The sequence below is a fragment of the Nelumbo lutea genome, chromosome 1 (assembly GCF_056320005.1).
Source record: "Nelumbo lutea isolate HS-2025 chromosome 1, American lotus-T2T, whole genome shotgun sequence".
Lineage (NCBI taxonomy): Eukaryota > Viridiplantae > Streptophyta > Magnoliopsida > Proteales > Nelumbonaceae > Nelumbo > Nelumbo lutea.
The window spans coordinates 116422501-116437060 of record NC_142684.1 but is presented as its reverse complement, the minus strand read 5'-3'; the positions used below and the strand labels follow the sequence as shown (position 1 = coordinate 116437060).

General features: G+C 41.3%; 1 protein-coding gene across 3 annotated transcripts in view; it reads left to right on the top strand.

Moving 5' to 3' along the window:
* The window catches only part of LOC148876978 (aminopeptidase P1-like), a 47610-nt gene that overhangs the window by 23733 nt on the left and 9317 nt on the right, over positions 1-14560 (top strand). The gene's annotated exons all lie outside the window — the stretch shown is intronic.

Below are 14560 nucleotides of genomic sequence, written 5' to 3'. Positions count from 1 at the left end.
AAAAAAGGGTTGGCCAAACCACCCAATAGAGGTTGCCACTGACTGCACATCTCAACGAGGAAAAACACAAAACCATATGAAGGTTTAAAAATGATGATTTTAAGGCTTGTTTAGAGGGTGGAGGGTAGGTAGAAGTCAAGAGGTTTGTTGAAGATTAATCAGTTTTATGATGTTCTTCTGAGTAGATGTTTTATGCTAGTTGTTAGATAGGAGGTAGGGACCATAATAGTTATGTGAGTCCAAATTTTATTATTTTTTTAGTGTTATATATGCTGTTTTATGTTTGCCACCTTATAGGGCATAGTTGTCTTTTACTGTTCTATTATTTTTAGTATAAATAATAAGTGAAGGGGGTGGCCAAATCATTGCTCTCTTTTCTTTCCAACTTCTCTTCTTCTCTTCTTCTCCTTTCTTCAAGAAACTACTTTTCTTTCATATTTTTTAATTCAGCAGATTTCTACTTGGTATTAGAGCCAGGTTAGGGTTTCTTGAAGCATTCTCATGCAGCCTTAAATCAGCCGAGTGCATGAAGTAGTAAAGGGCTGATCGATCTGCTATAGATTGCCCAGTTCTTAGATTTTTTGGTGAGATCTAGTCATTGGGAAGGTGATCTACTGTTCGACATCAAAATCAGGAAGAACTGGAGTACGGGGAAGAGTCTCAGAAAAGTTGGACTCTTTGTTTTTTATTTGATCTTGGGTGCCCAGGTATTGTTAGTTTTCTTTTGATTTTCTGAAGAGGGCGGTTTGGTTTCTGAAATTTTCTAGGCCTCCCGGAGTGATCGATTCACTTTTCTCTCTGTTGGAGGCATGGGGAGGAGAGAGATTTCCCTCCATCTAGGGTTTTCTTCTTTCGGAAGGGTTGGTTTCTGTTGTGTGATATTAAATTGTTTTTTTAAGGTCTCCAATCTATTTTTTCTTACTATTGAATTGTTTGAAGTAAGATGGAGAGTTGGAACATCGAGATGAAATCTACCAGTATTGTGGGGTTGGGTGTAGGAGGTAGTAGTGATATTTTTGAGTCTGGGATCATTACACAGCAAAACTTGATGGTACAAATTATTTGGAGTGGGCACAATCAGCTAAGATGGCTATTGGTGCCCGTGGAAAATTAGGGTATCTCACTAGGGAGGAGAAGAAACTGATACAGACTCTTCCCGATGGGTGTAGGAGAATTACATGGTAATGTCCTGACTGTGTAATTCTATGTTACCTCATATTGCAAAAAATTTCCTATGGGCTAATACTGCTAAGGAGATTTGGGATGGAGTGACTGAAACCTATTCTCAAAAGCAAAATGAAACTAGAGCCTATCAGTTAAAAAATCAGGTGATAAAAGTATGAAACAGGAAGAAAAACCTCTTGTGTACACGTTGAAAACTCTATGGCAGGAAATAGATCACTTGGAAACTGTGGTATGGGAAAGTGTAAATGATGCAGTAACTTATCACATACTAGTAGAGAGGAATAGGGTTTTTGAGCTATTGGCAGGGTGAATCCTAAATTTGACATTGCTAGGCAGCATATTCTTTCTAGGGAGAGTGTGACACTCTTTTAGGCTTATGCCTTTGTCTCTGGAGAGGAGAGTAGGAGGAATGTAATGCTGAGATAGCCTAGGATTGATCAGTCGGCTATGGTTGGTACGACAAAACCTAAGCTGAATAGAGACAAGGGGAGTAGTGAGACTAGAATGGAAGATAAGGACTTGGTGTGTGATTTTTGCAAGAAGCCTAAGCATACCAAGGACACTTGTTGGAAGCTTCATCCAAATCTTATGCCTGCTTGGATAAGAAACAAGAAGGGAAATGCAAATGTAGCCACTATAGGAGACTCTTCAACCCCTCTTTCCCAAACTGGTTGGGAATCCATTACAGTAGCAACAGTGAGAACTTAATTGGAGAGGTTTGGACACCTTATGAGTAAGAAAGATTCACTTAGCTCTAGCCTTCCAGATGGGCAACAAAATGTAGGAGCCGACTACGCCACTTCCTTTGCACATATAGGTAGTTCATGTGCAACTGCAAATCCTGCATCCACTCAAGGTAAGGAGGGGCCTCCCTGGATTATAGACTCAAGAGCATCTGAGCATATGATTAATGCCCCTACCATTTTCAGTTCCTATCAGTTGTGCTCTGGTAGAGAAAGTATCTACAGCAAATGGTTCACATATGCCCATTGCTAGGAAGGGGACAGTTAGAGTGACCAATGATATAACTCTATCTTCTGTTTTACATGTCCCTAGACTTCATACCAACTTACTGTCTGTTTGTTCTTTGACAAAAAATTTGAATTGTTCCATGACCTTTCTTCTTGGTAATTGTGTTTTGCAGGAATTGGAGTCAAAGAAGATGATTGGGAGTGGTCGTGAGGTGAATAGAGTCTATCTTCTTGATGAGATTCCGAGGCATCAGGGCCATCATGCTAGCAGCAACAACAGTAGTAGTGGGTCAGAGTCAGTGAACTAGATTATGCTTTGGCACAATCGCTTGGGACATCTTTCTTTTAATTTGTTGAAATGTCTTTTCCCAAAGTTGTTTGAGTCTGTGAATTATCTACTTTGGAGTGTGAGAGTTGTCAGTTAGGAAAGCATTGTAGATAGTGTTTTAAACCAAGTAATAAAAGAAGTACTTTTGTGTCACTTTATCTTTCTCTTCCATGGGAGAATTCCGTCACTTTCTCTTGTTTGTGGATGGTTATACACGATATTCTTGGATATATTTGATCAGATCACGCAATGAGGTTCCTAACTTGGTACGACAGTTCCACCAGATGGTTCTCACACAATTTGGAGTGAGAACTAAGTCTTTTAGATCAGATAATGCCAGAGACTACTTTGAGAAGGACCTGACCACGTATCTCTTAGAACATGGTGTAGTTCATCAGAGTAGCTGTTCATATACACCACAACAGAATGGAGTTGCTGAGAGGAAAAACAAACACATTGTGGAGGTGGCAAGGAGTCTTATGGTGTGTGCTTTAGTTCCTGTGTAGTTATGGGGAAATGCAATTCTTACAGCTGTGCATTTGATTAACTGTGTTCCTTCACGGACTTTGGGGTTTAAGGTGCCATTTAGTCTTTTTTTTTTTTACAGATGGGGAGATATTTCATATACCTCTAAGGCTTTTTGGTTGTGTTTCTTTTGTTCACATTCTTGGCCCTCATCGGCAAAAATTAGATCCTAAGGCCAAGAAATGTGTTTTTCTTGGGTATGCTCAGAACCAAAAGGGGTATTGCTGTTATGACCCAGTGTCGAGGAGCAGATTTGCCACTATGGATGTTACCTTCTTTGAATCTACCTTTTTGTCGAGTTGTTCTCCTCAGGGGGAGAGTTTTGGGGAGGAGAACTCACAATCTGTTTCTCTTCCTGTTTCTTTGGTGCCTCCATCAGTTCAGCCAGCATCAACATCAATTCAGCTAGCACCTGCACCTCCAGTTTCATTACCTAAGCCACTACGGGCAACCTCACAGAAATATCAGTGCCGACAGATTATGGTTGACTCCACACATCCTCAACCCACACCACTCTCTGTCAGTCCTTCTGAAACTCCAGATTCGGTAGATACAGTTCCAGGTATTCCTCTTGAGCCTGAGTCTATTATGTTTTCTGATGATAATGTCTTTGTCCCTAACACCATTGTTGCAGCTGATCCCACTAACCTTGATCTTCACATTGCACTTCGTAAGGGGAAGAGAAAGTGTACAATCCACTGCATTTCACACCGACTTTCCTACAGTGCCTTATCACTCTCCTACCGTGCTTTTCTTTCTTTCCTGGATTCTGTGTCTATACCCATGAATGTTACTGAGGCTCTCTCCAAACCTGAGTGGAAAACAACCATGCAAGATGAGATGGATGCTTTGGTCAAAAACCAAACTTGGGAAATAGTTGATCTCCCTCTAGACAAGGAGACAGTTGGTCGTGAAGTATAAGGCCGATGGCAAGATAGAGAGGTACACGACAAGGTTGGTAGTAAAAGGGTATATTCGGACCTATGGTGTTGATTATTTGGAAACCCTTGCACCAATAGCTAAGATGAGTTCAGTTCGTATCCTTTTATCTCTAGTAGCCACCTATTCATGGCCCTTGTTCTAGCTTGATGTCAAAAATGCTTTCCTCAATGATGATTTACAGGAGGAGGTATGTATGGGCATTCCAACAGGTTTTTATGAAGATGTTGGTAAGGGAAAGGTGTGTAGACTTAGAAAATCTCTGTGTGGACTGAAATAGTCACTCGGTTTGATAGGTTCAGAGGGGCACTCATCCGTTTTGGATACACACAGACACAGTCTGATCACACCCTCTTTGTGAAGAGGAGAGATGCTTTGGTGTCAATTCTGATTGTGTATGTGGATGATATAGTGGTGGCGAGAAATGATCTGGAGGAGATTGATGATCTCAAAAAATCATTGTAGCAAGAATTTGAGATCAAAGATCTTGGTGAGCTCAAATACTTCTTGGGGATTGAAGTTGTAAGATCCAAGCATGGGATCTTCATTTCACAGAGAAAGTATGTACTTGACCTACTGTGGGAGTTTGGGAAGCTGGTGACCAAACCAGCAGACACTCCTATTGATCCAAATCATAGAATTAATGGTGTGGATTAGACCTGTTCATGGGTAGGGTGGCCCGACGGGCAGGCCCGGCCCGGCCCGGCTCGGCTCCCGGACGCGCTTGAACGTGGTTATAGGCCTGCGGGCTTAAATTCGGGCCAAAAAGCCCGACCCACAATAAATTTGAGCCGGGCTCGGGTTTTGTCAAAATAGCCCGGCCCGACCTAATATTAGACTTAAAGTGAGTAATGTGACTATGTCCATTTGAATAAATTTTTTTATTTAAGAATGTAAAACTGTGTTTTAAAATATAAAAGAAAGGGGAAAAATACCATCTTGTAGGCCCATTGTTCATTTAAATAGGAAAAAAAAACTATTTGAATTTTTAATTCTAATTTGAATAGGGAAAATTGTTTTTTTTTTAATTAGGTTGGGCTTCAGGCTCGGGCTCGGGCTTTGGGCTTTTTATCAGGCTGGGCTCGGGCCTAAGTTATAGGCCCATTGGTTGGGCCAGGCTCGGGCCTAGCATATTTCCCTTAATGACAAATGAAAGCCCGGCCCGGCCCATGAACAGGTCTAGTGTGGATGGTGAGTTAGTAAAGGATGTGGGGAGATATCAAAGAATGGTGGGCAGACTATTGTATTTGTGTATGACATGACCAGATATCTTTTATGTTCTTAGTGTTGTGAGTCAGTACATGCATGCACCTCGGGTTCAGCACTGGGAAGCTATTGAGAGAATACTTGCATCTCTAAAAAAGCACCCTGGCAGAGGCATTCTTTTCACAAATCATGAGAAGTTGAAGCTAGAATCCTATACAGATGCAGACTGGGAATGATGCTTAGATAATAGGAGGTCTACATCAGGAGTGTGTACCCTTGTAGGTGGAAACTTGATCTCCTGGAAGAGTAAGAACCAAACGGTTGTGGCAAGGTCAAGTGCAGAGGCTGAGTATAAATTCATGTCTCATGGTGTCTCAGAACTTCTTTGGGTTGGATCTCTTTTGAGTGAGATTGGGGTGAAAGCAGAGGAACCTATGATGTTATACTGTGACAATCAGGCTGCAATCAATATTGCCCACAATCCAATTCAGTAAGATAGGACAAAACACATTGAAGTTGATAGACACTTTATAAGAGAAAGGATAACAACCGGAGAAGTTTGTTTGCCTTATGTCTCTTCAGAGTTGCAACTGGCTGATGTTCTCATTGAAGGGGTGGCAAAGAACAAGCTTGAACATGACCTACGCAAGTTAGGAATGTGTGACATTTACTCCCAACTTGAGGGGGAGTGTTGAAGATTAATTAGTTTTATGATATTTTTCTGAGTAGATGTTTTATGTTAGTTGTTAGATAGGAGGTGGGGACCACAATAGTTATGTGAGTCCTAATTTTATTATTTTTTTGAGTGTTATATACGTTGTTTTATGTTTGCCGCCCTATAAGGGCATAGTTGTCTTTTACTGTTCTATTATTTTTAGTATAAATAATAAGTGAAGGGGGCAGCCAGATCATTGCTCTCTTTTCTTTCCAACTTCTCTTCTTCTCTTCTTCTCCTTTTCTCTTCTCTCTTCAAGAAACTTCTTTTCTTTCATATTTTTTAATTCAGCAGATTTCTACCTAGTTGTTAGTTGTTTCCCACCTTCAATTTGCAGATGAGACAATCTTCTTTTGTGAGGGAGGTAACGAGGAAGGAGTGGTTAACCTTAAGTTGCTATTGGATAACTTTGTGGGGTGACAGGTTTAAGGATACATTGGACCAAAACAGGCATTGTAGGGGTCAATTAGGAGGAAAGGGAACTTCATAGATTTGTAGAGATTTTGGGATGTGAAATTAGAAGGTGGCCAATTAGCTATTTGGGTCTACCTTTATGTGGTAACCCTAGGTCAGAAGGTTTTTGGAAGCCTGTTGTTGAAAAATTTGCTAGGAAGCTAGCTCAATGGAGGAGGAATTATATCTCTCTTGGGGGAAGGATAACATTGATTAGAGCCACGTTGGCAAACCTCTCTATTTACTTCCTCTCAACCTTTAGAGTACCCTGTAGAGTAGCAAGGAGGTTAGAAAAATACATGAGAGATTTCCTTTGGGACCCAAGGGAGGAGAGGAAGGCTCACCTGATAAATTGGAATCAAGTTAGAATGCCCAAGGATAAAGGGGGTTTGGGAATAGGAAATATTTCACTTAGGAACTTAGCTCTACTAGGAAAATGGCTGTGGAGATTCCCGTTTGAGAGAGATAGGCTGTGGCACAAAGTCATTGTGAGTATTCATGATTTGGTTGGAAATGGTTGGGATGCAAAAGCTGCCCCTCATGTCTCCTCATCTTCTCCTCGGAAAGCAATTTTTGAAATTTATCCAACATTCCTTAATTCCTGGCCCAAATGGGGTAATAAAGTTCGTTTCTGGGAACATCTTTGGGTGGGAGATAGTCCACTCAAAGATCTCTTCCCTGACTCAAATTTCAAAGGGGAAACAGTGAGCATTTTGGGTAATCCTGGCCCAAATGGGGTCAATTGGAATCTGGGATTCAGGAGGGGCCTCAGGAAAAATGAATGTGCCTCTTTAGTCAAATTGTTGGATCTGTTAGAACAAGTTCATTTGGACCCATCCTTGGAAGATTCTAGAATGGCCTCTTCTCTTGTTCCTCCTTTAGTATTCTTGCAACACCTAGCAACCCGGTAGGGGACTTCCCTGTAAAACAAATTTGGAGTAAGCCTATTCCCCCAAAAATTCAAGCCTTTCTGTTGGGAAATTTTCCTTGGCAAGGTTAGTACTAGTGATATGCTGGAGAGAAGAAGGCCTTTTGCTTGCCTTTCTCCTCGATGTGCTCCCTTTGTAAGGAAAGTGGTGAGACCTTGACACATCTATTATTATCTTGTTCCTTTGTGCATCACATTTGGGATTCTTTTTGTTTTCTCTTTGGTTGCAGGTGGGTTCCCCTCAAGATGTGGCAGGACTTTTCAACCGAGACTTTTTGAGGCAATCAAAGAAAAGAGTGAAGGTTATGTGGAAAGCTACAAAGGCAGCTATTTATTGGGTAATATGGGAAGAAAGGAATAACAGAATATTTTTGGATAAGAGTAGAACAAGGGAGGAGGTAATCGACACAATTAAAGTTGAAGTAGCTCATTGGATAAGATCCTTACATATCTTTCAAGAGTTCTCAGTCATAGACATTATAAGATCTTGGACAGAAGTATCACAATCTTCAAGAGTGAAAGAGAGAGTATGGATGGAATGGAAACCTCCAGATGGTAACAGGATTAAACTGAATTTTGATGGAAGCTCCTTTGGAAATCCGGGACTGTCAGGTATCGGGGGAGTAATCAGAAATTCTGAAAGGAGAATAGTAGCATTGTTCTCTGGACCTATCGGCATGGGCAATTCTCTAAAAGCTGAGTTAATGGCATTGATACAAGGATTGAAGATAGGTAAGCAACTAGGAATGAGGCATGTTGAGGTTGAAGGGGACTCCAAGGTGATCATCTCTTGCGCTAAAAACAATAAAACTACTCCGTGGACTTTCAAACAAGTGATAAGGGAAGTGGAAGAGATCGCAAGGGAGGTAGAGGCTGAATTTAAATGGGTTAGAAGGAGTGCAAATGGGCTAGCTGATTATCTTGCTAAACAAGGGGCATTGAGGTACCAACTGTTTTGGGCTGCAATGTAAAGAGGGACAGAAATATGTAATATTGTGGGAGCTCTAACCCCATACAGGCATACACAAAGTTGTAACACTTTTTAACTCTAATTTCAAATAAAATTCTCCTTTGCTGATAAAAAAATGAAGAAAAATATCAAGAAGCAAGCAGAGAAACAAATTTATTGATTATCTTGGCAGAAAGGATCTCCAGAATGGTTATTCCTTCTCAGCTTTGCCCTGGCAAGACCATCTGCATACAAGTAGCAGTTTAGGGATCCATCTGAACAAAATATTCACTTGAAGTATTGAATCTGTTGCTTCTGTAATATAGTGTCTCAGACTCCAAGGGTCTATGACCTCCCATCTAGTCCCCAATCACCTGATAACCACTCTCCATCTTGAAGCATTCAAAACCCAGGGATTATATAAATCCTAGCCCCTGGAGAAATATCACCATCTCAGCTGTAATGGAATTATATCTCGAATCAGGCAGGTGTGGTCTATACACAAAGCCGGTCTCTCCCCTGACCCCTGAAAGTGCCTTTGTCTTTTGTGCATTTCCTTCCATGCAAGGTACTTTATAGTTTTATTTTATTCCCATGTTATAAATTTCACCAGTGATTATGGAAAAGGAAAAGGATATGGAAGTTGTAGCAAGCATGAGGATGTGGATCCAAGTCTGATAGTGGTCACTCTGTGCAAAAAAAATGCCAAAAGATTAGGATTGTTTCCAGTTTACCCCTCTCAAGACCCTAGCTAGCTGGGACCAACATTGGGTAGTGGCCCTTTTTGGATGATCAAATGGATATTGCTTTTCACATAGATTCAAACTTTTCTAGAGCACAAGCAAATAATATAGAAGTTATGATAGGATAGTTCAACCATGCCTACTTTGGTTATTGTTAGGTGCTGCCTAACTCAGGGTTCGTCTAAAGGGAACAAACCTCCTGAGGTATGAGGAAAGAGAGGTCTGTTTCATTGTTTTAACGACATTCCCACTTGGTCTAACTTCTTGCTGACGTGGCTTTATTCTCTTGTAAACCTGATACACAGGCTAGCTATTCTCATATGTTATCAGGCCTGTATTTAGTTAAATAAATAAAAGAAAACTTCTGGTATGAGTCTAGAAGAAGTGATGAAGACGAAGAAGAGGAGAAGAAGAAGTCGAACAGAATAGGGCTAACCAGTCTCTAATGAGAGAGAGAACTGTCACCCCTGTATGCTTAATTTATAATGAAAAGTAAAAATACAATATTACTGCTATATACAGAGACTTAAGAGCAGAGACAAAAAAACTGATTTAAAAGAAGGGAAAAGACTAAAAAAACCCTAGGACAAAAACTGTGTTTTAACACTCCCCCTCGAGTTGGAGCATATATATCATACAACTCCAACTTGTTACAAATGTATTTCATCTGAGTACCACTCAAGCCTTTAGTAAACATGTCAGCTAGTTGATCTTTAGACTTCACATATGGGGTAATGATTTCTCCATTAACCACCTTTTCTCTAACAAAGTGACAATTCACCTCTATGTGTTTGGTCCTCTCATGATACACTGGATTGGAGGAGATATGAATGGCTACCTGGTTGTCACAAAGTAGCTTCATGGGGGTTGTGATTGATATTCCCATCTCCTGTAACAGTTTGTTCAACCACACCAACTCACATGTAGTGTGGGCCATGGCTCTGTACTTGGCCCCAACACTACTCCTAGCCACCACATTCTGCTTCTTGCTATTCCAAGTAATCAAATTTCTTGCCAAAAACGTGTAGTAACCAGTTGTTTATTTCCTGTCAGTAACTGACCCTACCTAATCAGCATCTATTTACCCTTCCAAGGAAAGTTCTCTCCCTTTCTTATACAACAACCCTTTACCTGGAGCACCCTTCAAATAGCATAAAACTCTAACAATACCTTCCCAATGGATTGTCCTTGGGTTCTGCATGAATTGGCTCAATAATCCAACACTGAAGGAAATGTTTGGTCTTATGATAGTTAAATAAATCAATTTTCCAACTACTCTCCTGTACCATCCAGGATCAGCTAGGGGCTCCCCCTTACTATCAGGCATCTTCACATTCGAATCTATAAAGGGGGTATCAATTGGCTTTGCCTCTAGAAGACCAGTTTCTTCCAACAAATCAAGCACATACTTTCTTTGTGAGAGAGAGATTCCCCACTTTGACCTTGCTACTTCTATACCTAGAAAATATTTCAAATGCCCCAAGTCCTTGGTCTGGAACTAGCTTTGTAAGAATTGTTTAAGCTTTTTAATTCCATGCTCATCACTTCCTATGATAATAATGTCATCAACATAGACTGCCAACACAATTTTCCCAAAGGTGGTATCTCTACTGAACACTAAATGATCAACCCTACATTGTGTTATCCCAAACTGTAGTACTACACTACTAAATCTCTCAAACCAGGCCCAAGGAGATTGCTTCAACCCATAAATTTCTTTCTTCAACCGACACACCTTACATTCCTCCCCTCTGAGCAACATACCATGGAGGTTGCTCCATATACACCTCCTCCTCTAACTCATCGTGAAGAAATGCATTTTAAATATCCAATTGAAACTATGACCAATCAAAGTGTGCATCCAAGGAAATAAGCACCTGGATTGAACCCATTTTAGCTAACAGGTGAAAAAGTATTAGTATAATCAATGCCATAGGTCTGTGTATACCCTTTGGCTACTAAGTGTGCTTTATATCTCTCCACACTACCATTGGCAAGGTGCTTAATAGTGTAAACCCACCGACAACCGACTGCTTTCTTCCTTGGAGGCAAAGAAGTGAGGTCCCAAGTATATGATTAGATTGAAGAGCATGAAATTCCTCATTCATTGCCCTCTTCCATTCCGAAGAGAGAAGAACATCCTAAAGAGATCTAGGAACCAATGTTTTAAAACGCAAAGGCGTGATGTGAGGTGTTCCACTACCTAGAGTTGTGAGGCATAAGCCTCCCGAACACAAGGAGGTGTAGGCCTACTTAAGAGGAGGGGGGATAAGGAGGAGGAATTAGAATCAGTTATTGGAGTAGTGGGTAACGTTTGTAATCTAGAGATGCTATAAGTAATTTAAGTGGCAAAAAAGAGAAACATGTTGAGATATTTTTCCAAATTCTTCTTCTTCCTCTTTTCCCTTTAGTTTTGTACGAGGTGAACCCCCTCGAAGTGGTTCTAGGCCATATAATTGAAAGGGGAAGGGTCATGGCTGACCCAGATAAAACCTCAGTCATGATGATGTGGGCTAGGTCCAACTCAGTAAAAAAGCCTTAAGAGGCTTCTTGGGGTTAACTGGTTATTATCACCGCTTTATTAAAGGCTACGGACAATTGGCCGCCCCCTTGACCCGGCTACTTAAAAAGGAGGCATTGAAATGGGATGATTCAGCAAAACAGGCCTTTGAGGCCCTCAAGGCCGCAATATCCACACCCCCACTCTAACACTACCCAACTTCACCAAGACCTTCATTGTTGAGTTGACGCTTCAAGGACTGGTCTAGGGGCTATTTTGATCGAAGACAACCAACCTATAGCCTTCTACAGTAAGGGCCTTTCCCCTAAGGCCCAAACAAAGTCCACTTATGAGAAGGAGTTAACGGTGGTGGTATTAACGGTCCTCAAGTGGCAGGCTTATCTCTTGGTCATTGGTTCATCATTCAGATAGACTAACAGAGCCTAAGATACCTCCTGGACCAGCCATTTCTGACGCTTGAGCAACAGAAATGGGCCTACAAATTTATGGACTTTGACTATCATATTGAATATAAATCGGGAGCCACGAATCGAGCTTCTAATGCTCTCTCACAAGCACCTAAGTTCCATTACACCGTAATATCTAGGTCCACTTATCCCTTATTTGGACAATCATAAGTGGGAGGCTTAGTAGGACCCCACCTTGGGCCATATAAGAGAGCTCTAGGCCCAAGACCCCTCTTCAGTCCCAGGATACTACGTTCAGCAAGGAGACCTCTTCTACAAAGGCCGACTGGTGGTTGCACCCACTTTTGAATACCGCCAGGAGCTCCTCAATTTATTCCACAACATAGCCACTGCTAGGCATTCGGGTATCCTATGCACATAAAAACGCCTCTCCAGCCATTATTTCTGGCTAGGCATGAAGAAACAAGTGTGGGACTATGTAGCAGCATGTCATGTCTATCAGCAAAATAAATACAACAGCCCGGCTCCTACAGGAACTCTTGAAACCTCTCCCCATACCAGACAAGGTTTGGGAGGAGATTACCATGGATTTCATCACCAGGCTCCCCACTTCCTATGGTAAGCCAATTATTCTGGTGGTTGTTGATTGGCTCACTAAGTATGCCCATTTTTTTGCTCTTTCCCACCCCTACACAGCATCGCAAGTGGCATGGATCTTCATTCAGGATGTTGCCAAGCTTCATGGCACACCGTTGCCCATTGTAACAGATTGAGACCCCACTTTCATGAGCCAATTTTGGAAGGACTATTTCAATGCCCATGGCACTGAACTGCATTACTCCACTAGCTACTATCCCCAGACTGACGGCTAAACGGAGGTGGTGAAGAGGTCCTTAGAGGCTTATCTTTGTTGTTTCAGTGGTGACAGACCTAAACAGTGGACTAAGTGGCTCCCATGGGTGGAGCTTTGGTATGATACTTCCTTCCACACCTCTTTCGGCATGACTTCCTTCCAAGCATTATATGGAAGGGATCCCCCTTCTATTCTACCCTACGAAAGAGAGCCCTCAGCAGTTGGAGAGGTGGACGCCCACTTAACAGAACAGGATGAAGTTATAAAAATATTAAAGGACATCTACGCCGGGCTCAGTCACAAATGAAGCTCCACTATGATAAGAGGCATAGAGAGGTTTAATTCCAAATGGGTCAGTCATCTTATTTGAAATTACAGCCCTACTGCTGTGGCAAAAAGAGCAAACCAGAAGCTTTCCCTCCGCTACTACGGCCCATTTTGAGTAACAGCATGAATAGGCAAGGTAGCTTACCAGAAGGTGCTAGACTACTGTTGGGTGAAGCGAGGTAAGAAATTTGTGCAAGAAGTTTTAATCGCCTGGACTGGGCTCTGGACAATGCCACCTGGGAAATAGCAGTGGAAGATGCGAAGAATGTCCCATGCCCAGTTCGTTTTGTATACATCCGAAGGCAGAAGAACACATCAGCATAATCGGTTAGGATCTGCACATGCGAAATCAGGATCAGTTATGGGAGGAGTGGTGGGTAATGAGTGTAATGAAAAGATGCTATAAGTAATGTTAGCGGCAGAAGAGAGTGATATGCCAAGAGATTTTTCCAAATTCTTATTCCTCTTTCCCTTTGTTTCTGTAGGAGATGAACCCCCTCAAAGTGGTCCCTGAGTTGGGCAGTAACCCAACACAGAATTTTATGGTAAACCAAAAAATTTAAGACAACTAGACACAGAGAACTAATCTAGAGCAGTAAGAACTATAATTTTAAGTGGTTACTAGAATCAAGAGAAATACAAGAGGGTGAACAGAAGATTTTCTACTTTCTTTTTTTAGGTATAAATAGAGTTGCATGAGTATTTACTCTTAACAGGATTGTACCACATGTGTTGAGGTATTCTTGAGAGAGGATCTATTTTCTTTCTAAAAGGAAAAGTTCTTCAGGAACATCTGAGATGCTTTCACTGATACATGGGCTTAGGCTATTAGTATCTATAAGATATCATATTGAATGCTTCTTAGTGAAGGGGAGTAGATGCAGTGGCCCTTGGGGACTACTTATAGTGAAAGGGGGTTAAGATCATTGGCATCCTGAGTGAACCCCTTTGTTCCATTGGGCTCCTAGATTGGCCAACTTCATTGTGGATGATCTTGTGAGGGAGAGTCCATGAAGGTCTTGCACAGCAGCATCAAGCTTTGTTCTATCATGTAGAGTCATGAAGCTTCCTTTTTTTTTTTAAATAGGAACAGTACGCATGTAGGTCATGTAAAATAAGGCATTATACAACAAATTGCTCTCTATCCCCCCCCCCCCAAAAAAAAAAAAAAAAAAAAAAAAGAAAAAAACTATGATGCTGATAAAAAATTGTTCAAACAAGCTATGATGGGGAACTCCTTTGAATATGTTGTGTGCTTCTATCCAGGAGTGGACTGTAGCAAGGGCCATTCTGAGCACCAAAATCCTTTGACAAGATCCTCTCCAAATTATCCGAAAGATGGATGGAGGAATGGTGCTTCAGTGCTTCACAGTTTTTTATCTCTCATGTTTAGACCATTTTCTTTCCACTCTTGCAGCAATTCCATTATAGTTCTTGGTCTGCACCACTTTAGATTCACCAAAAATGCGCAAAAAGCAGAGAGTTGAGAGGGCAGTTAAGGAATATGTGA